We start from the raw sequence: 21226 nt of genomic DNA, 5'->3' as shown, positions 1-21226 counted from the left end.
TTTGCTCAGTTTTCTGTGTATTTATCATTAATTCAATCCCTAAATCTCAGTTTCACCTTCCTGACAAAATCTTTGAGTGTCTGGCCTGCCCAGTCTGTGCCGGTTGCCCTCTGCCCTGGTACACAGCTGTCGGCCTGGGCCAGCCCTTCACCAGCATCCAGAGAATTCCTCTCACCTCCTGTTTCTGTATGTTGTACTGGGTTAAATATTGTCCCCTGCCAAATTCATGTCTTTTCCAGAACGTTAGAATGTGACATTATTTGGAAATAGGCTCACTGCAGACGCAATTAGTTAAGTTAAGATGAGGTCATATTGGAGTAGGGTGAGCCCTTAACCCAGTACGACTGATGTCCTTATAAGAAGAGGAGATGAGACGCAGAGACAGACATGCCCAGAGGGGAGACTGAGTGAAGATGGAGGCAGAGACTGGAGTTCTGCTGCTACAGAAGCTGGAAGAGGCAAGAAAGGACCGACCTTCCCCTCGAGGTTTCAGAGAAAGTGTGGCCCAGCTGACACCATGATTCCAGATTTCTAGCCTCTGGGACATGACACTGTAAACCTCCGTTGTTTCAGACCCCCAGTTTGAGGCATATTGTTACAGCAGCCCCAGGGAGCTCATATGTGTGGTGTGTCTTGTTTCTCCCTAGCTTACTCCTTCATTTGGTAGAATACCCTCCAATGAGTTCCTGGGAAAAAGCATGTGGAAGTTAAATTTTTGTTGAGAATTTGTGTGTCTGAATTATTTTTATTCTGTTCTTACATATGAGTGATAATCGGGCTGGCTATAGAATTCTAGGTTGGAAATAATTTTCCTATAGAATTTTGAAGCCACTCCCCATTGTTTTTTTGCTTGTTTTTCTTTCTGTTTGCTAGTGAGAATTCCAAATTTATTCTAATTCCTTATCTGTTGCACATACCTGTTTCTTTCTACCCTTCAGAAGCGTGCTAGATTTTCTTTATTCCCAGTGTTCTGGAAATTTCATAACAGTGGCCTTGGTGTGAGTATATTTTTTCCATTATGCTGCAAACTTGAAGTTCCCTTTCTGTCTGGAGATTCGTGCTATTCCAGTTTGGGAAATATCCTTGTGTTGCTTTGTTGACGAATATCTCCTCCTCTCTGTTTTCACTATTGTTGCTTTGTGGTACTCTTCTTATTTGCATGTTAGACTTCTTGGACTAGTCTTCTAATTATTTTCTCTTTCTTTTCTGTTTCCTATCTCTTTGTCTTTCTGACTGACTTTTCAAAATTTTCCTCAATTCCATCTTCCAATCTTTTACAAAGTTTTTAATTTCTATTTTCACATTTTTAATTTGCAAGAAATACTTTTTGCTCTATAGGTGTTCTTATTTATAAACTTCTGTTCTTGTTTCATGGATTTAACATCTTTTCTTATCTCTCAAAAGTTATCAATAATGATTTTTGGAAATTTTCTTCTCCTTGCGTAATGTTTTCTTCCTCCAAGTCGCTTTTCTTCGTTTTGTCCTCTGCCTCGTAGAGGCTCTCCTCACATGTCTGCTTATCCACGGTGTCTGAACAGGCAGATCTTCTTGCCTGTGAGCTTTACTGTGGGGTGCTATGCTGTGCCAATTTTGGGGGAGCCCCTGTGTCAGTCTCTCCAGGTCTTTCCACCTGGGCTTGTCAGATGCACTGGAGCAGATTGTTCCAGCCTCCTTTCTAGAGCGCAGCGGCCTGGCTGCCAGCATTCTGGGAGCCCAGTAGGGTAAGAGGGATGGGAGAGGGGGTCTCAGCATCCAGTACGTCCACAGTCACTGAATCCCCCATCTCCAGTTTGATACCCTGGGTCCCAACTGCGTCTGATGTCACACAGTCCAGAGTCCCTAGGTTTATCCTCTCTGGAAAGCCAGTTGTCGGTCTTCTGCCAGAGTGGGAGAGAGACAGGCACCCCACCATGCAGAGTAGGGGTGGGGGTCCCAGCATCTAACTGCTGCTGAACAGATGTCAGCCAGCCTCCCTTATTTGACGCTCTCCCTCCCTGCGGCTTCGCTCTCAGTTCCAGAAGGACCTGGTGCCACAGGCTCCTGCGTTTTTCTGAGCTTTCTGCTAAATAAATCCAGTTCATAGGTTCATGGGTTTTCCTGCCGTGAGCATGGAACTCAGCTCTTCGGCCGCTCAGTCAGTTGCTTCTTGTTCATAAGCTTTCTGGCTCCCAGAGTTTCGTTATCTTCACCTTTCTCATTTTCTCTTTAGGTTTGTATCTTAAAAATCCCATCACGGTGGTTTTAGCCGGCCTCACGAGGGCCTGGGGTCCAGCGCCGTGCTTGGTCCCGCCTCTTCACTCAGAAGGGCCTAGTTTGCGTTTCCAGCCTTATCTCGATGTTATTTTGGAAGGGAGGTTGAGTATGTCTCGCGTCTCTTCCAAAAAGTCTTCCTCAGCATTACTTGGTCCACTTTGGACCAATCATGTGCTATCCAGCAAAAACCATAAAATCTATTTATTTCTGTAATGATATCTTCCTATATAACCAAAGGGACCATCTTTTCCTCCGATGCTTTTCTCGAGCACTTTGCCACATCTTCTGCCTCCCCTTCCCCTGCTGGTGCGGTGGGGACCAGCTCAGGGGCCTGTGATTAGACGCTGGCATTTGCTCTGGGTGAGATGTGGCCACACGGGAGCCTTGAATGGAGTTTCATGATGGATCCTGAGGTGCTCTGGCGACAGCAGAAGACAGTCGGCGTGAGAGGGGAAGCAGAGAGCCCAGTGGGGAGGCTGCTGGAGCAGCAGGGGAGGACGGCGTTGGCCAGGACCAGGTAGCGGTGGAGGTGGTGAGACAGGGCTGGACTCTGGGTATATTTTAAAGGGAAAGCTAGAAGGATTTGCAGGTGAGTCAGATGTGAGGCTTGCAGGAGAGAGGAGTCCAGGATGATGCCAACATTTTTGACTTCAGCTCCTAGAAGGACAGGAGTGTCTTGCCCAGGTGTTGGGGTGGGCAAGAGTGGGAGGGAAGATCAGGAAGTCAGCCTTGACCATGCCAGCCTGAGTTGCCTGTTAGTGTCAGGGTGGCGGTGATGACCGGACAGCTGGATAGAGGCGGCCGAGCTGACAAAAAGCCTGTGTTTATGGAGCTCTTCCAGTGCGCTGGACACGGACCGCCAATCGTGTACTTTACACATCACTCCTCCCATCTCTGCTGCTGCCTGATAGGGGTTATCTTCCTCTGCACGGACAGAAAACAAAGGCACAGAAAGGTTAAGTAACTTGTCTCCGGCCACACTGCGAATAAGCCTTGGAGCTGGATTCCAGCCTGAGCCCGCTAGCCCCAGAGCCTGCCCTTCTACCCCTGTGTCGTGCATGTCCCCCTCCTCTGGAGTGTGCATTCAGGACCTCCGGGGTTTGGCCTGAACAGCAGGAACCTGATGGGGCCTGCGTGGAATAGTAAAGTATCGAGCTCCTGGGCTCAGGGCAAAGCAGGCAGCGGATTCATGCAGGTGTTAAAAGTGAGGCTTGTGGGGCCACTCCAAGCTGGGTTTGAATCTCTGTCACTTGCTAGCCCTGAGGATCTGGGCTATCTGCCCCTCTTGGCCTCAGTGCTCTCGTCTGTAAAATGGGGATAATAGTGGTACCTACCACATAGGGCCATTGTGAGGATGAAATAAAGGCATGCATGTAAGGTGCTCAATAAGTGTCATTTGTTATTTTCATTATTGTTATTAAAGAGCAAATATTTCGAAGTCCTGAGCAGACTCCCACCCCCTGGATCCCCCATGAGGCATTGTGTTGGGAGGAGGTGGGATTGGTGGAAGGGCGCTGGGAGTCTGCGGAACATGGTAGAGTGTATAGACTCTTTGGAACGGCCGCTCTTTCTTTCAGAAGTTGGGAGTGGTTCAGGGCATTACCCAGATCCCATTACATTAGCGACTCTTTGTGGCCAGTAAAACCACCCACGATCCTTCTGGCCCGATGGCCTCTGTCTTAATTCCCATTGCTCCAGGACCCCAGGGATCAGGGCTACAGGAGGGCAGGGTCCTCGAGGCTGGAGATCAGACTCACAAGGAAGCTTTCTGCTTCGAGGCCACCTTGAACCCCCACTTGGAGGATGCTGGGATGCAGCTTGAATTGGCCCATCTCGCCACACACACGCCGACAGCCCTGGAATGTTTCCTTAGACGAGACCGTCTCTGACTTACAAGGAATGAAGAGTCACCGTTAATTCCTGGGTCCAGAAGGATCCCAAATGAATTTAGAACAACTGAAGACTCTCAGTTCAGAGGGACACTTTAAAAAGCAACCAATAATTACAGCTGGGGAGCCATGAAGGAGCCCGAAGACACCAAGGCCTGTCCATTCGAGACCAAAGAAGGAATGTTGTTTATCAACTTTTCACCGATGCCGCACCGACTCCCCAAAGAATCTAGGGTGGCCGACTGGAGAAAGCAAAGAAGAATCCCAGCTGTCAGCCTTTACCCACTGGGAAAACTCCTGAGATCGAGCCACTCAAGTGGGTTATTTTGCCAAGAGGAAAAAGGAACAGATCACGGAACCAAATAAGTCACGTGGAGGACCCGTTACTTATATGAATAATATACACTGAAAAGAGAAACCATTCCGAATGCTTTGTTTTCTAGCATCATCAAGGAATGGAACTTTTCATTGCATGTTGCCATGTTTAAATTACCGATTCTTCTCTGTTCTTTGCACTGAAATTCTACTATTAGAATTCTTACTGCAGATGTTCTGGGGAAGTGACAGGTATAAATGCATCAGTTTATCCGGTGGTTCCCATTGTGACAGTTCGTCTAGAAGTGGGTGCTAGTTTGGGGCAGAAGAATTGAGAGTCTCGACTCTCAGTACTGCCGGGGGAAGACAGGATGGGCTGGGACGGGGCGTGGGCAGTGGCGGCCCACTGCACAGGGGGGTCCGGGGCTGAGGGGGGCTCATGGTGAAAAGGAAAGATGGGCAAATGTGCGAGAGCAAGAAACTGACATTCATTGAGCATCTATTTTATGTTTAAGCCTTTTCAATGTTGTCTGTGAGATCAGTAGTATTATTCCTTATTTTACTAAAGAGGGAACTGAGGCTCGGAGATGCTGTGATGGGCCTACGTCAGCAGAAAGGAAGTGAGTCCTGGCTTGTTCACAATGGGACCCAGCACCAACGGATCCCAATCACAGGCAGTGTTGCCTCCTTAGCTCCTGGGAGTCTAGACCTGGGAAGGCTTTAGGGTTTCTCTCGGTTCAGCCTCCTCCTGTGATGGGCAAGGAAGCAGAAGCCCAGAGACTTGAGGCGCCTTGAGCACCGGGTGAAGGAGAGACTCACCCTGAACCTCGGCTCTAAAGCCCAGGGCTGCTGTTTGCAGACGACCACACAGCTTCAGATGGCTGGACGGCTGCCGGGACACGACCTTCCGTGACAAAGCGCCCTAAAATTCTCCAAGCCTGCAGTCGCTCTGAAAAATGGAAAATTTCAGCAGCCACACCTGCTGGGAGTCTGTTTCGTGCTGGCAGCCACTTTGTTTACCATACCTGACCTTGGTCTGCATCAGAGAACATTCTTCGGGATCTAGAGACACGCAGGTCAAATCCTGCTGCAGCCAGTGCTCAGCGGGTCTTTGTGCTTCCTCCTGTCAAGTATTTCCAGGCATAAGTGGCCAGGGCTTGGAAGTATTTCTGACATAGTGTGCTTTTTGTTGCTTATGGGATTGGAGTTTTTTAGGTAAATACCAACATGGATTCCAGTGTAAACACGGACTTTCCTGTATCCTTTGCAGGTAAACTAAAAATAACATCACTTTTACTAGTGCTCTATTGACAAACCTTGCCAAATTTAGGATACTAGAAATCAACTTGTTTAAAAGCCACTATGACATGTATTAAATGGAGTTAAACCAAAGGCACGCACCCGGTTCTTGGCGGGGGTAGGGGAGGGAAAGAGAGAAAGCATCAATAAATGCCGGAGTTCACAGCTATACATCAGTGCACACGTGAGAGGAGCCAGGAGCTGCCACTTTGTGAGTGTCTTCCCTGTGGTGGGCACTGTTTTCCCTACAAGTTATCATTTAATGAGAAGCAGTCAGACTGCCTGGGTTCAACTCTCAACTTTGCCATTTACCAACTGTATGACCTAGGGCAACTTACTCACCCTCTCTCTGCCTCTGCTCTCCTCACCTGTAAAAGGGGGATAATAGTGGCCCCCGTCCCCACAGCGGGTTTGGAAGGGTGAAAGGAGATGGCGCTCACAGGGCCTTTAGCACAGGAGGTGGTCTAGAGTAAGCACTCGGTGAACGTTAGCAGTTACCACCTTTCGGCTTTCACGGATATGTCAAGTAGTGTCATACTCATTTTATGAATGGAGCTATGGGCTCAGAGAGGGTAAACACACTGCTGAAGCCACACAGCTAGTTTGGGGCTGAGCTGGGGCTTGGACTCAGGCCTTTCTACTGGTGAACTAGACCCAGAGAAGACTCCATGCAGGCCCATGTGGGATCTCGAGCAGGTGGTGGGAGATGGGTGGGGGGCTTTGAGTGGTGGGGCCACTCACGTGTCATTTCTCCTGGGGTTGGTGTAGGACCTTCTATTTCACAAATGTGGTGAGAAGAGAAAAACCACTGTTACTGTAAAGTTGGTTGGTCTAAGATGAATGCCATTTTAGGAGAAAACTCCTGCGGTTAGTGTTCCCATTTGGTTTGAAACGTGAGGCCCGGACAGAGCCAGGTCCACTGGCCTTCACCCTGTCGGACCCCACAGCTTCTCCTTCTCGGACATACTTGGTAAAATCCCCTTTACCGTCCCGAAGGGAAAGGAAATGTATCTACACACAGAATTCCCTCCCCGAAGTTAATATAATGCCCGATTTGTAATAGAAAAGAGCCATGAAAATAATTTATGATAAAAGGATGTGTGTCTAGGCGTGACCACGCGGGGATGTACCTGAAGAGACCAGATGTGTGCTCTGGGCTCTCGTGAGTAAGTGTGGATTCAACAGAAATAAGACAATAATCAATGGAAGATGGGGGAAGCTTCCTTCACAGTTACTAAGTTGAAGTAAGAGTCAACTAAGAATGTGTGTCTATTTAAAACGAAGAATCATCTAGAAATGCAGACAGACAGAGGTGGCTTCCATGGTTCCTCCTGTACCTCGAGCAGCTTTGCTGTCAGTGCAGTATTTTTTTCTGAAACAGTGATTCAGATCCTGGTAAAGTTCCAAACAAAACAAAATGCAATCTTCTCTAAATTTACTCAGGAGTTATGTTCTGGGAAACTCAGTGTGTATTAAACTGCAAAAAAATACTTTGTGTTTGTGTGTAAAGCGGAGCTAGGCTCTAGGGGAAATCATTATAAACAGGTTTTTCACCTACGTGGATGTCTGATGGGTCATCCAAAAGGTGTATGGAGCAATAAATCAAAAACTGAAAGGTAAGACCGTACAGTTTCTAGAATAAAGCAAAGACGTAAGCAAAGATTAGTCAGGACCAAAAATTATTAGCCTTAAAGGAAAAGTTGATGAATTTTACTCTCTTGAGATTCTGTTTCATCAAATGATACCTTTAGGAGAGAGAAAAGACAAGTCGCAGAGTGAGAGAAGATAGTCGTAGTCCTAATATTCACCAGAGAAGTCACATCCAGGCTACGTAAAGACCTGTAGTCAAATGACTCAGCAGAAAACTGGGCAGAAGATTTGAGCAGACACTTCACGAAAGAGGAACTCCCAACGGCCTGTGACCACAGTGTGAGGCCACGGCACACCCTCCAGAATGGCTGGCATGAAACGGACAGACAACACTAAGTGCTGGTAAGGAGGGTGGGCAGCAGGAGCTCTCATGTTGCACAGGTGGGAATGTCAATCGCTGCAACAACTTGGGCAAAAGCTTAGGCAGCAGCCGCTAAGGCTGCACACTTGCCTGTCCCGTGACCTGCTACTCACTCCGAGGTGTACGCCCAGCAGAAACACAGACGTCTGTGAATCAAGAACTGTGTGCAGGAATGTTGGAGGTGGCGCCAGCCCTGACAGCTGCAAACTGGAAACAGCCCACATGCCCATCAAGAGCTGTACGCAGCACCGTGGGGCCCTCTCCTGAACACGATGGCGAGGGAAAGAAGCCAGACAAAGGGCACACGTGGCTTGATGCAATTTCTGGGAGGTTCAAGACAAAAGGAATTCCTGGTGTTAGGAGTCAGGGTGGTGGTGATCCCTGGTGGGTGGTAGTGGCCAAAAGGGGGTCTGAGGGGGCTTTGGGGGTTCTGATAATCTTCTGGTTTTGGTCTGGGTGCTGGTTACATGCGTGTGTTCACTTTGTGAAAACTCATTGAGTGTACACTTAAGATATGTGTGTTCTATATGCACGCCATAGTTCAGTAAATTTACAGTAAATATGGGAAAAAAATTTCATCCCCTATCCACTGAATTCCACTAGCTCCCTGCCAACCATTGGGACACCTGAAAATGCTCCACTGATTTCCAAAACGTCCCCAAAGATCCCCCTGTGAGAACCACTGGCCCAGACAGGAGTTAAGACCAAGACGTGGGGGAGTTCTCGACACGGGAAGGTATGTGCTGAGGGTTTACTGGCTCCCACCCAGGAGGAGCGGGAGGAGGAGTCTGTCGGGGAACCCCAGGAACAAGGAGGGGCACTGGAGCTTGGAGGGGGCTGTAGCCCCATACACTGGGCGAGCTCGCGGCCCTCTGTTGGCCCATGCTCCCTGCCCACATGGTGTGGAGGCTGAGAGCTAGGTGCTGGGGGCTGGGGGGCCGCCAGGCCAGGGGCCGAATGGAGGACAAGGTGAGAGGCTGTGGGGTCTGCATGCAGTGAGTGTCCGGGGGGCTGAGTTGGTGACGGGGAGACGGCCAGTGCTCCCTGGGGTGTTTCTGAGTCCAGAGAACAGGCCGTGAGTTGACTGGTCACAGGTGGGGGCATCAGAGTTAGCAGCGTCCAGGTGGGAAGGACACAGCTCTGGATGCCAGCAGGTCCCAGCCAGCACGCAGGCCGGGGCCCTTCTTCCCACGCCAGGATGCAGTGCGGCCCCTCCCCATACCCCTGGATGCAGAGGTCTCTCCAGGCGTCGCCAGTCAGAACACACACTAGGCAGGGGAGTGGGAGCCTCACCTCCCTGGGCATTAACCTTTCAGGTGTGGGATTATGGGAGTGTGAGGGTCACGGGGAGCAACCAGGGACAGAGTACGGGGGCCCTAGTGGGGCTTGAAGCAGCAACTGCTCACAACCTTCTCGGTGGTGGCTAAAATCTACCAGCCAGTCCACTTGTGCCTCTGCACGCTGACTGATGGTCAGCCCCGCCTGAACGCCGGCCCAGAAGAGAATCAAGTCAGGTCATCGGAAGGACATTTCTCTCCAAGAGACACCCGGGCAGCGTGTGCTTCTGTCGTATAAACAATTGTACAAACCGCCTGCAGTTGAACAAGAACTCAAGAAACAGAACATTCTGGCCCACAGAGTGGACTGAGGCAGTCCATCGGGTGTCAGTTCTGCATGGAAAGGGAGGGAAAGAGGCCTCTCAGCCGCGAGTCAGCCCAGGGAGAGACAGTCCCCCAGTGAACATTAAGTTCAACTGCTATGAAAATACCGAGCCTAGAAGAGCAGTAGTTCATACACAATAATGCTGATTTTTCTCTCATTTAAAACAGTTCTATAAGTAGTCAGTCCAGGGCTGGTGCAGTGGTTACATGGTCACTGGGGTACCCGGTTCCTTTACTGTTTCTGCTTCACCATCTTTAGCCTTTGCTTTCATCCTGTAGTGTGCCTCATGGCCCAAGGAGGCTGTTGGAGCTCCAGCTATGTCTTATGCATTCCACTAAGGGGGATGAAGGAAGAGGCAAAGGGATACTCCATCTAGCTCTTCTCCTTTTAAGGAGCATCCTTGACCTTGCCTAATGAAAACTTGGAGTAATTTCCAGGATAGCACAGGGAGATGAGAGCCGCAAGTCCTTGCAAAAACAGAGAATAAGAGAAGCCTTCCAGGCAGTCAGCTCTGGAGGAGGCATTTTGCAGAGCATATTGGAGGAAAATGGAGCCTCTTTAGACATCAAGACTTGAGTACTCTGTGATTTAAATTAGCACTGGGAGATGCAAGTAGCAACAAGACCTCTGGGCCCACAAAGCACCTGGGAGAGGACAGAGAGCAGAGGGCAGAAGGTTAGGTTCAGTTGACTGTGGATGCTGGAAGAGAAAGAGGATTGACCCAGATCAGAACAGAGAGTAGCCTCGGATGCACCATCTGGGGGCTTCCTGCTCCTTGGGAATGAGGGTCTGATGTCAACGCCAGCTCACCACCATGTGACACGTGCACCTGTGTCCAGGCCAGCCCACAGAGGCGCTCCAGGTGCCCAGCCTCCTGGAGTCCTTCCTGACTGCTTGTCCAAGACACCCAGGAATCTCAGACTCGTCACAGCAGCCTTGTCACAGAATTCAATCTTGAGGTTAAACCGGGGCAAAACTTCCCTCATTCAGCGGCGAGGATGGGAAGCCGTGACTTTGCTCCTTGATGCTGAGCCCTCCTGGAGCCCCGGGAAAGTCGGCTGGGCTGGCTCCTTCTGATGGCTGAGCACAGGGACAAACTTCCTCTTCCAAGGCCACAGGCACGTGAGTCGGAATCCAGCCCCACTCCCGGCAGGTGCAGGGAGTCTGCACCGCATAGGGTCAGCCCTGAGCCTGCCTGCCCCAGCCCACCCGCCAGCTCGTTATCCCACCCCAGGTCTTTGAGCACCTACTCAGGTGCACGCAGTGCCCTGGTGCTGGCGGCTGGTCCATCCCCACAAATACAGGGCGCGGGCAGGGGCACAGAGGGAGGACCCGTGTCCCAGGGCTCCGCAGCGCAGGTTCTCAGCAGGCTGACGAGCCGGCAGCACAGTGTGCTGGGAGGGCTCCCGACAAAGGCGCCTTCCTCGCTCTGGAAAGACAGCGCCGAATTCAGGGTCCTAAGGTGGCTAGAAGCTCTGGGTGGAGTGTAGCCCCTGGGGCTGGGGGTGGGCTCTCACAGCAGCAGCCCCTCCCCCCTCCTCTCTGCTCCATCACACAGCAGGGGCTGCATGCACAGCATGTGACACCCAGGCTCTGTCCCTGCCTCCTGCCAGCAGACATCCTTGGGGCCGCATGGACGGGGGCACGTCCCACCCTGCAGTTCCTGGAAACGGGCTCGAGCCTTTTGGGGGTCTAGGATGAGCCCCGTCCAAAACCCTGGCTCCCTTTGGATTCAGGGATGATTTGGGCTATTTGCCCTTCACTAATCTGGGAGATGAAGGGCTGGACTCGGTCATGGATAGACCTGCCTCCCTCAGGAGCCTGCCCCAAACCAGGGCCCACTGCCATTGCCGGCCCCCTGCCCAGGGGCGTTCCCCCACACGCCTCCCTCCCTCCCATAGGGCCCGGGGGCCTGTCCTTCTGACTGTGTCTCTTGCCGTGTGGTGGACTCTGACCGTGTGGTGGGCCGCAGGGGGCAGGCGTTTTGTAGAATACTCCGGACAGGGCCACTGCTAGATCCAGGGGTGAAACTCAGATTAGCTACAGCTCAGAGGGACATGGGGCAGTGGGAAGACCCCAGACCCTGCGGAGCAGACAGACCTGGGTTTGGGGTACCCGGGCGGCCTGGCGGACGGCCCTTCCTTCCCAAGAACCGTTTTCCTCGCGTGTTCCTTCTTCATAGGCTTGTTGAGCGATGAGAACAGGCCGCCCCTGCCAAGCTCCGGGCCCTGTGGCCCCAAGTTCCCTCTCCCTCCATCCTTCTCTTTGGTTCTAGATGTTCCCCGTTATTCTCTATTTAGTGATTAGATGCTAACGTATTGAGCATTATTTGCTAGGCACTCTTTTAAGCACTTTCTATGTGCCGATTCTAAGACTTACCGCGACTCTTTCAAAGAGAAACAAACAAATGTGTAGGCACATACCCTAACCTGGCGAGCTTGCCCCGAAGTGCACAGCAGCGCTTCTCAGAGTGTGCTCAGCAGATCAGCAGTCGCCAGGGAACTTGCAGTCACTTGCTAGAAAATTCACCGTCTCCAGCCCCAGCCTACACCTGTGGAGTCAGAAACTCTGCAGGTGGGGCCCAGCCATCTGTGCGCCCCCCCCAGACCTTCCGGTGACTTTGATGTGCCCTCGAGTTTGAGAACCACTGACCTCATTTGTCATGGGTTCAGGCCCCTGTGTAATGATTAATGATAGTAACAGCTAACACTCATTTGGCTCTTACTGTGTGCCAGGTGCTGGCTAAGTGCTTTCACGTGGATTGTCTCCTTCATTCCCAAAGCATCCTACGAGGCTATGAATACCCTCAATTTACAGACAGGGAAACTGAGGCATGGAAAAGTTAGGTGACTGTTCAATGTTGCCCAGGCTTGAACTCAAGCGTCTGCCTCTGTGTTTCCACAGTGCTTGTAATGATGACATGGAGGCATGGCAACATATTATATAATAATAATAATAAAAATGTGTTCCCAGAAAACCTGGCAACCTCAAGGGTTTTTCTTAAATGGCAGTTGGCCGGAAAGTGTGACTGTTGGGAACTGACCCATTCTCAGGGTATCTGACTAATCTGGGCTTTCCTGTAGGTCTGGGTGGCAGAGCCAGATGCCCACAGGGCCAGGCAGGTGACACAGCAGACATGATAGGTGACAGGCAGTGAGGTGGCCCCAGGGTGAGGCGATAGGGTCTGATGGGGACTGTGGTAAGCTGGAATGTATGCCTAGTCCAAAGAGGGCAACTGCTGCATAGCTCCAGAGAGGTATTGCCATGTGAGGATGTGGGCTCCCTTCACCCCATTTTATAAGCAAAGACAGAAATCTGGATTTTATGTGAAGTCTCCCAATTTTAAAATATTGCCCTCCAGTTCAGCTTTTCAGACACGATGAGGGCTGGAAAGAGGACATCTAGGGGCCAAATCTGGTGCACAGACTGCTCCGTTGCCACCTGTGTATAGCCCCCTCAGTGTCGTGGAGTAGGTGGTCCGCACTGGTAGATTTAATGCATCTCCCCAGATCCAGTCTCTAGAAGTAATTATTGTATTTTATGCATTTTCAATGTCGCTCTGGAGCCAACAGCCAACTCTGCAGGAAAAAGAAGGGACGGGGGAGTGGAGCTGGGTTCCGCCCGGCCGGCGCCCAAGCAGGAGCCCCGCGCGCCCTCTGGTGGGCAGAGCCGGGCAGTGCCGGGAGCCGGCGCGCGGGCTGCGGCCGCGGAGCGCGCCCCGCGCTGGGGGCCAGGTGCGGGGGCTGGAGACGGAGCCGGCCGGCGCCCCAGGGGACACCCCTGAACCTCGAGAACTACTCGAAATAGCAGCAACAGCAATAGTAATAATAATAAGTGCAATAATCGTATTAATAACTAGAATGACAACCAAATATAATAATTAATATTGAACAGCTTGTGACTTACAGGTCATAAGTTTCATTTACTTTACTTAATCGTCAAAAGCTCTAACACTCTAGCAACACGTCGATGTTATTGTCAGTGAACAAGGTTCAAACAAACCCGGAGAACAGACTACGGACATTTTTAAGGTCTTCCAGACGACTCTTGCTTTGCAAGGATTCCGAACTCACTGAGCAGCGGCGGCAATGGCGCCCTTTCCTGTGCTTCTGTCGGATCCTTCCATTGTGAATATTTTGCCACATTTGCGGTGTCACTTTGCTCTCTCTCTAAGTGCATGTTATTATTGCACAAGCTGGAGCGCCGCGAGAGTGCGTGGCGGGCCTGAGGCTGCCTCCCATGATGGCTCAGCGGGTGTTCCCTGGGGGCAGGGTCCTTCCCTCGTGACCCCGTCCGGGTATCAGAGTCGGGAACAGGAGCGCGGGTGCGGTGCTGCTATGTCATCACAGGCTTATCAGATCTCTCCAGTCGTGGCGCTAATGTCCCTTAGAGCATTTTTTGTTGATCCCTGTTACAGAAGAGGAAAGCAGCAATGTGTGCCTCCCCCCTCCTCTCCCTTGCCCGGAGGTGCCTCTCCCACCGAGGGGGCGCCCCTGGGGTCTTCCATTTTCCTCCATGAAACCGTCCTTCCCACTTCTCAATACGCCCGGAGAGCTCCTGTGCAATGTCTCCCCGACCTCTCGAGTCCTATTTGCACCGAGGGAGACAGTCTCAACTCGACGAGGAAAGTGCCTGCGGGGGCAGAGCGGGCCTGCAGTCCTGTCCCGCGTCCCCAGGGCCCCCGGGCTTGCTAACAGGGCGGGAGAAGAGGAAGGAGCAGGCTCGTCTTCGCAGGTGGGAGAGCGCAGTCGGCGACGGCGGGCTGGGGCCTCAGCGCACCCCGCCCTCGCCACCTGCTGGGCTCGCCCGCGGCGCCCTGCTCCCTCCCTGGTCTTCGTCCGGGTCCGGACGCTCTCTCCTGGGCCCCGCTGCTCGTTTCCGCCTGCTCCCCGCATCCTGCTCCTCTCAGCGCGGCCGCCGGGGCTCGGGCCTGGACCGCCGTCCCGGCACCTGCTCCCTGCGCGGCGAGCCCGGAGCCTCCTTGCCGACCGCGCCCGCGGGCTGGCAGCTCCCGCGTCTGCCCAGCGGCCCGCGGCTCCGTGGACGCCGGGCTCGTCGTGCGCCTGCTCCTTTGACGTCTCCCCTTAGACGTCCAGTGGGCGCCTCACGCTCAATGAGCCCAAACGGAGCTCCTAACTCCCCAGTCCCAGCCTGATCCCCTTGCCCTGCTCAGTAGGTGGCACTCGGTCCTTCGAGATGCTCAGGTTACAGCCTGGAGTTGTCTCTGATGCCTCTCTGCTCTCATGCTGCACATGCAACCCAAGAGGAGGTCTGATCCGTTCTTCTTTCTAACATGTTCCGGGTCCGCCCTCCTCTCACCACCTCCACGGCTGTGCCCCAGCTCTCCCAACAAAGACATTTTCTAACGAGTCTCTCCGCTTCTTCTCTGCCTCCCTTGGAGTCTCTTGTCTATACAGCAGACAGAATGATGTTTATAAATCATAAATTAGATCGTGTCACATCCCTGTTCTAAACTCCCCAGCGCGTTCCTGTCTCAGAGTGAATGCCTCCCTACCTCTCCGATTTCTTTCCCACCCTTCCTGTCCTTGCTCCTTTCCAGCCACACTGGCTTCTGTGCTGTTGCTTAAACACACTAGCACACATCCACCTCAGGTCCTTTGCACTGGCTGTTCCCTCTGCCTGAATGTTCTTCCCCGAGATATCCCCATCGCTCAACCGCGTCCTAAATGACTTGGTTAACTGTCACGATTCAGTGACGCCTCTTCTAATCATTCATTCTTTCAATTCATTCATTCATTTATTCAACAAATATTTGTTGAGGGCCCACAACGTGACAAGCACTGTTTTAGGTACAGGGGAAACATCTTTGAATAAAACAGACCCAAATTCCTGCCCACATGGAGAAAGACTATAAATGATAAGTTGATAAAGTCAATGTTTGAGGAGATAAGTGCTATGAAAAATGGGGTGGGGGGAGCAGCCTGCTGGCACAGCAGTTAAGTTCTCACATTCTGCTTCGGCAGCCTGGGGTTCACCAGTTCAGAATGTGGGTGCAGACCTACACACCGCTTGCAAGCCATGCTGTGGCAGGCGTCCCACTTATAAAGTCGAGGAAGATGGGCACAGATGTTAGCTCAGGACTGATCTTCCTCAAAAAAAAAAAAAAGGGGGATGGGGGGATGAGCAGGCAAGGGATATAGGGTGTGCTGGAGGAGTTGCAAACTGGGTAATCAGGAAAGCAAAATTCAGAAAATGCCATTCTAACAAAGTTTTGAAGAGGCGAGGGCTTAAGTCATGTAGGCACCTGGGGGGAGAGCATTCTAAACAGAGGGAACAGCCAGTGCAAAGGCCCTGAGGCAGGGAGCATTCTTGCAGGTTCAAAGAACAGCAAGAAGTCCAGTGTGGTTGGAGTGCATGAGCAAGAAGAAGTAGGAGAGGAGGGCAGAGGAGTAAAGAGGTTCGAAGAGCACGAGTTTAAGCAGAAACGGAATTTATTACAGGATATTGGGGGGCTTCCAGCATCTCTTGAGCAGCCTGAGGTTCAGGCTGAGAGGCTGTGCAGCGGGGACACAGCCTGAATGTGCCACCACAGGGCAGGTCCAGGGAGTGAGATGGTGGCCAGTGCTGAGCAGAGCCACCACACAAATGGGCTGGGCGCTCCCCTGGATCCGGTGCTGCTGGTCCTGGCATCTCCCGGCCTCCACCAGGCGCCACTGGCTCTGAATCCGAGTCTGCTGCTGTGCCTCTGTCTGGCGGGCTGGCACCCTGGTTCTGGGAAACAGTTTCTGGCTCCTCTGGGGAGTCAGGGACTCAGAAGGAGGGAATTCTCCAAAGCTAAGAAGGGCCTTCAAAGACACTGGAAAATGAAGGAAAATCATTTTAAAGTTCAGGCCATCATGTACCCCGTCATCTGGGCAGCAGGCGTGCCAGCGCTTCTGTCGTTAGGGAGAACAACGTGGGGGGACCTCCAGCATGCAAAGCCTATCTGGAGGGGCACAGGTGCCCCAAAGTACACCTGGCCCTGGTCCATTTGCTTTGTCACTAAGTTTACAGGCTTCTGGTGGCCCATGCAGGCCACTGGGCAGGGTGGAGTGTTGATTCCCAGCTCCCCTGGGGCACCTCCACTCCCTCCCTCCTTCAGAAACAGAAAGAGAGCCTCATCTGCTCTAGACCCTGGGGGACAGGAACCCGACCTTGTCTCACTCCCGCGCTCTCCGAGACCCGGCCGGAATCAGCGAGAATCACGGCCCTCTCGCTTCCCAGTTGGCCAGCTGCACGGAGGCCAGTGGGCACAGCTCAGGCTGCTGGATGAGAGCTGAACTTCTGTACTCGTAACAGTCAGACCCCTTGAATGGAGGATCCCAGTGCCTGGACTTGCCTGGAAACTGGATCCTGAACTAGATGGCCCAACTGATGAGGTACCCTCTCCACTTTCCGTGTTCCTGCAGCGTTGCCAGATTTCTGCCTAACAGCGGTGCCCTTTCTTCCAGTTTCCAAGGCATTTTCCTTTAAATCTTCACCAAGGTCCCCCTGCTAATTTGATGCCCTTTGACCTCAGTCACCCTCTTCCAAGTCCTCCTGCTCTGCCCACTGCCCAGTTCCAAAGCCTCGCCCACATTTGCAGGCTTGTGTTCCAGAGGCAACCCACGTCTGGTACCAGACTTGATCTTAGTTATCTGCTGCTGCGTAATGAATAATCCCAAATGTAGTGGCTTAAAACGGCAGGAAACATTGATACTTTCAGTTTCCATGAGTCAGGAATTCAGATCAGCTGAGCCGGGAGGTCTGGCTCCAGCTCTCTCGTGAGGTTGAGCCAAGACATCAGCAGGGGTGGCGGTCACCTGAGGGCTGGACAGGGCTGGAGGCCCCATTCCCCGGCGGCTCACTGGGACGGTCGGCACGTCTGTGCTGGCTGTGGCAAAGGCCTTGCTTGCCCTTGCCTCGGGCCTCTGCACAGGGCTGCTCCAGCAACCTCGCACCAGGCACCTTTCCCTCAGAACAAGTGACCCAAGAGAAAGGGGGAAGTCACAGTGCCCTGTGACCTAGCCTGGGACGTCACACACCCTCCCTTCTGCAGTTTTCTGCGGTCACACTGACCGGCTCTGACTCAGTGTGAGAGTTGAGTCCGCAGGAGCATGGAGGCCAGGAGGCGAGGCTTGCTGAGGGCCACTTGGAGCCAGCTGCCAGAGGCAGTTAAAGAGAGGGAGAGGAAAAAAAAAAAAAAAATATATATATATATATATATATTTGTTGTTATAAAAGTAATCTATGTTATTTATAGAAATTTAGGAAAATTCAGATTAGCAAAGAGAAGACAATAAAACTACCCCCTAATAGCTCCACTCAGAGAAAAACCACTGTCAACATTTTGGGGTATATCTTACCAGTCTGAACTTTTAAAATTTTTGCAAAAATTGGATAATACTAGACAAAATCATTCACGCCCTCTAATTTTTCCCTTGGTAGTATAGTCACAAAATGTACCTCTATCACATCTTTTTTCATGGCGACACTGCATTCCTGCCGGTGAGGAAGCTATAGCTTATTTACCCCATGTCGTATTGCTGGGTATTTAAGTGTTTCTTACATTTTTTACCTTATTAACAAAGCTGGGATGAGCATCTTTGCAGCTAAACTGTTGTCCACGCACGTGGCCATTCTTTGGGATAGAAACGGAACAGCAGCATCCGTGGGGAGGCGCGTGTTCGCGCGCATTGGTGTCTGTGGTCCAGCAGTCCTTCAGGGAGGATTCGCCATTCATGCATCCGCCTGGCCTGCTGGGGTGGGAACTCCTCTGCCCTCTGACCCTCCTGAGCCCCATTGTTAAGCTTGTGCTGTGTGAGCAGCGGGGGTGGGAGACCATAGTTGCAGCATTGGTAACTGACAAACGGCTGGTGTCCCATCGTATTACAGCACCTACGAGTCACAGGGATGAACGTCCCTCTGGGACAGTGAAGTAGGAATATGAACACAACGCTCACAGCATAAAAATACAAATGGCTCCTAAACATACAAAAAGATGCTTGTATTCCTGGGTAATTGGGGCGATGCAAACCAAAACCACAGTGAAATAGCTTTACATTGCCCATTAAATTCGCAGAGAATAAAATAAATAATGTTCACGGTTGGCAAGCAGACCCCTCCCTGCAACCTCGTGGGACTTCTTGTCATTCCCGCAACCACATCCCTGTACCTCTCCTCAGGCTGTTCCTTCTTCCCGGTGAGGCTCTGGTGGCAGCGAGGGGGATGCTGAGTGGAAGGTGGGAGCATTTGTGGAAATGTGACCTGTGCATGCTCCACCTTGGGTCTACCCTGCAGAGAGCCCCACCACTGCTGCCCAGGGATCCCCACTGCAGCGTCACTGGTACCAGGGGAATCCTGGACACAGCAAACGCTCATCAAGAAGAGAGGGTCAAATACACCAGCCCCCCCACCCACACATAGACTGTGACGCCTGGTTAAAATGAAGCGTTCCAGAAGAGTGATTAAGCACTTGTGCTCTGAAGACAGACGGCCAAGGTTGAAGTCCCAGCTTGACCACTTACTTGCTGTATGATCTTAGGCAAGTCATTTAACCTCTCTGTGCTATAGTTTCTCCATCTGTAATATGGACAATAACAATAGCCCCTGCCTCATAGGGTCATTGTGAAGGTAAAATGAAATTAGTATTATGTATATCATAGAATGGTCCTCAAAATTTATTACACAAAAAAAGCAATTTCCAGAAATATGTATATATATACACATGCCTGCTGTGATGGCATTGTGTAAAGAATTTTGCCAACAGACTCAAATCATTTGCATGCATCCACGCATTCAGATGCACAGGAAAAGTTCTGGGAGGCTCCCAGCAAATATGGAACCCTTGTTACCACGGGGAGGCAGGTAACATGGAAGCGTTAGAGGGGCCTTCACGTGTAATTCTCGATGGTTTGACTATCTCACTTGTGCAAGAAACAAACAAACAAGAAACCACAATGAAAGAAACATCTGCAGTTTATGAGTTCTCACTTTTCTCCCCAGGGCGTAGCCTACTCTCTGGCTTCGTCTTGACTGTTGTCGAGGGAACTGAGTTTAAAAGAGGAGGCCATTTCCCTCTAACCCACTGCTAGAGCATTCATGCTCTTATGCGGGCTGCTTCCGTGCTCCGTCCCTGAGCATCCGCGGTTCGGGTCGCGTCCTCCTCGCAGGCTCTCCTGAGCCGGTCCCTCCCGCCCGCTCAGGGTGCGCCCCCTGGCGGTGGTAACTCGTAGTGCTGAGGGTCCGTAACACTTGGGGAAAAGCAGAAAACTTGCTGCTTCTCCAGCGGCTCAGCCCTGGCACCCTGCGGTTCGACTCTACAACCTGTGCTGGTGGTCTTGTCAGATCTCTGTTATGTGCAGGGGAAGAAGCCTCTCCCTTACTGTTTTTAAGTTGTCTCTTTCTAGGGTTGTCAGATTTGCAGCTAAAAACAGAGGACACCCCATTAAATTTGAATTTTAGATAAATCGCCAATAATTTTTTTAGTATGAGTAGGCTGCATGACTGCATGGAACATACTTATAGTAAAAAATTATTGGCGGCTTATGTGAAATTCAAATTCCTGTATTTTCTGTGTGGTGCCCGTGGGAGGAGTTGCTGTGTCTGGGGGGAGGAGGGAAAGGAAGAGAAGAAGGGGGCAAGCACGGATGGAAGGGACAGGGGCTCAGGTGAGTCTTTCCCTGCGGGAGGCCATAAGTGGCCCCTGTTTCCTGTGCAGCTGGGGTTGGCAGGGTTCCTCAATCTAGGATGGCACTGCTCAACCCTGTCTACACCACAATCACCAGGACCTCTGAAGACCTGCTGCCTTGGGTCCTACCCCAGAGATGCTGATGTCATCGGTTTGGTGGTGGGGTAGCTAGGCGTGTTTTTAAAGCCCCAGACAATTCAAATTTGCCGCCAAGGTTGAGAACTACCGATCAAGGAGATGTGGTCCTGCAGAGGGGGATGTGCATGTGTGTGTGTGTGCACGTATGTCCCAGATGCCTTCAGTCTGCACGTCCCCACGTTCACCAGTCTGGGGTCCTCCTTCCCAAGAGCCCCATCCCTGTATTATGAAGAAGCCTGGGGCTCTTCCCAGATCCCCATCCCCTACTCCCAGGGCTTGTACTTGACTGGTCACTTCCTGCCTCTGATTTCCGGTTCTCCCTGAGCGCTGTCATTCCTGTCTCCCCCAGGACTGTCTTTCTGTCTATGTCAACCTAATGCTGGTTTCCATGACCACGAACACACAGCTGTGGGGTTAGCAGGTGTTTCCTGAATGTCTGCAGTTAATGAAGGGTGTCGTCCCCGAAGTACATTGCCCCGCCTTGCAGTCTGTGGGTTGGCTCCTGCGAACCCTGCTTCCTGCAGGCGTCAGCACGAGGCTGCTGGCCGAGTTCCACACTGCTGTTCCTTTCTTACTCAGAACAATTCAACTGTTTTTTCTATGCATCTGCCATGTGTCCAGGTAGTTTAGAAAGAGATGTTCTCTCCCTGTGAAGAACTGAGTGACTCTGCACTCCTAGGCAAGGCGGCTCCAACTGCAGCCAGTGTTTAAAAAATAGCATCTCCCTCTTCTTTCTACGTGTGCAAATCTTCAGGGATTTCAGCAAGTTATCTTAATAGTTAGGGGACCCTACTGACTTTGGTGCAAATATTCTCGCCAGAGAACGGAGGTCCTTGGATGAAACCCAATAGTCAGAAGGGTCGGGGTTCCCTGGTCCCGGAGGAAGGCAGCTGGCGTCTCAGCAGATATTCCTACACACCTGGGTTTGGGCCACATCTGTTTGGTGGGAAAGCAGGAGAAGAAGGAAGGCAGGAGGGAGGGAAAAAGGGA

General features: G+C 51.7%; 1 long non-coding RNA gene across 1 annotated transcript in view; it reads left to right on the top strand.

Moving 5' to 3' along the window:
* The first annotated feature begins 10082 nt into the window (after positions 1 to 10082).
* The window catches only part of LOC124242786 (uncharacterized), a 33514-nt gene continuing 22370 nt past the window's right edge, over positions 10083 to 21226 (top strand). The window contains exon 1 of the long non-coding RNA XR_006889500.1: positions 10083 to 10551. This is a non-coding gene — a long non-coding RNA (uncharacterized LOC124242786). The remainder of the gene's footprint in view (positions 10552 to 21226) is intronic.

Source organism: Equus quagga, chromosome 7 (assembly GCF_021613505.1).
Source record: "Equus quagga isolate Etosha38 chromosome 7, UCLA_HA_Equagga_1.0, whole genome shotgun sequence".
NCBI lineage: Eukaryota > Metazoa > Chordata > Mammalia > Perissodactyla > Equidae > Equus > Equus quagga.
The sequence above is the reverse complement of the archived record's forward strand: the minus strand, read 5'-3'. Positions and strand labels throughout refer to the sequence as shown.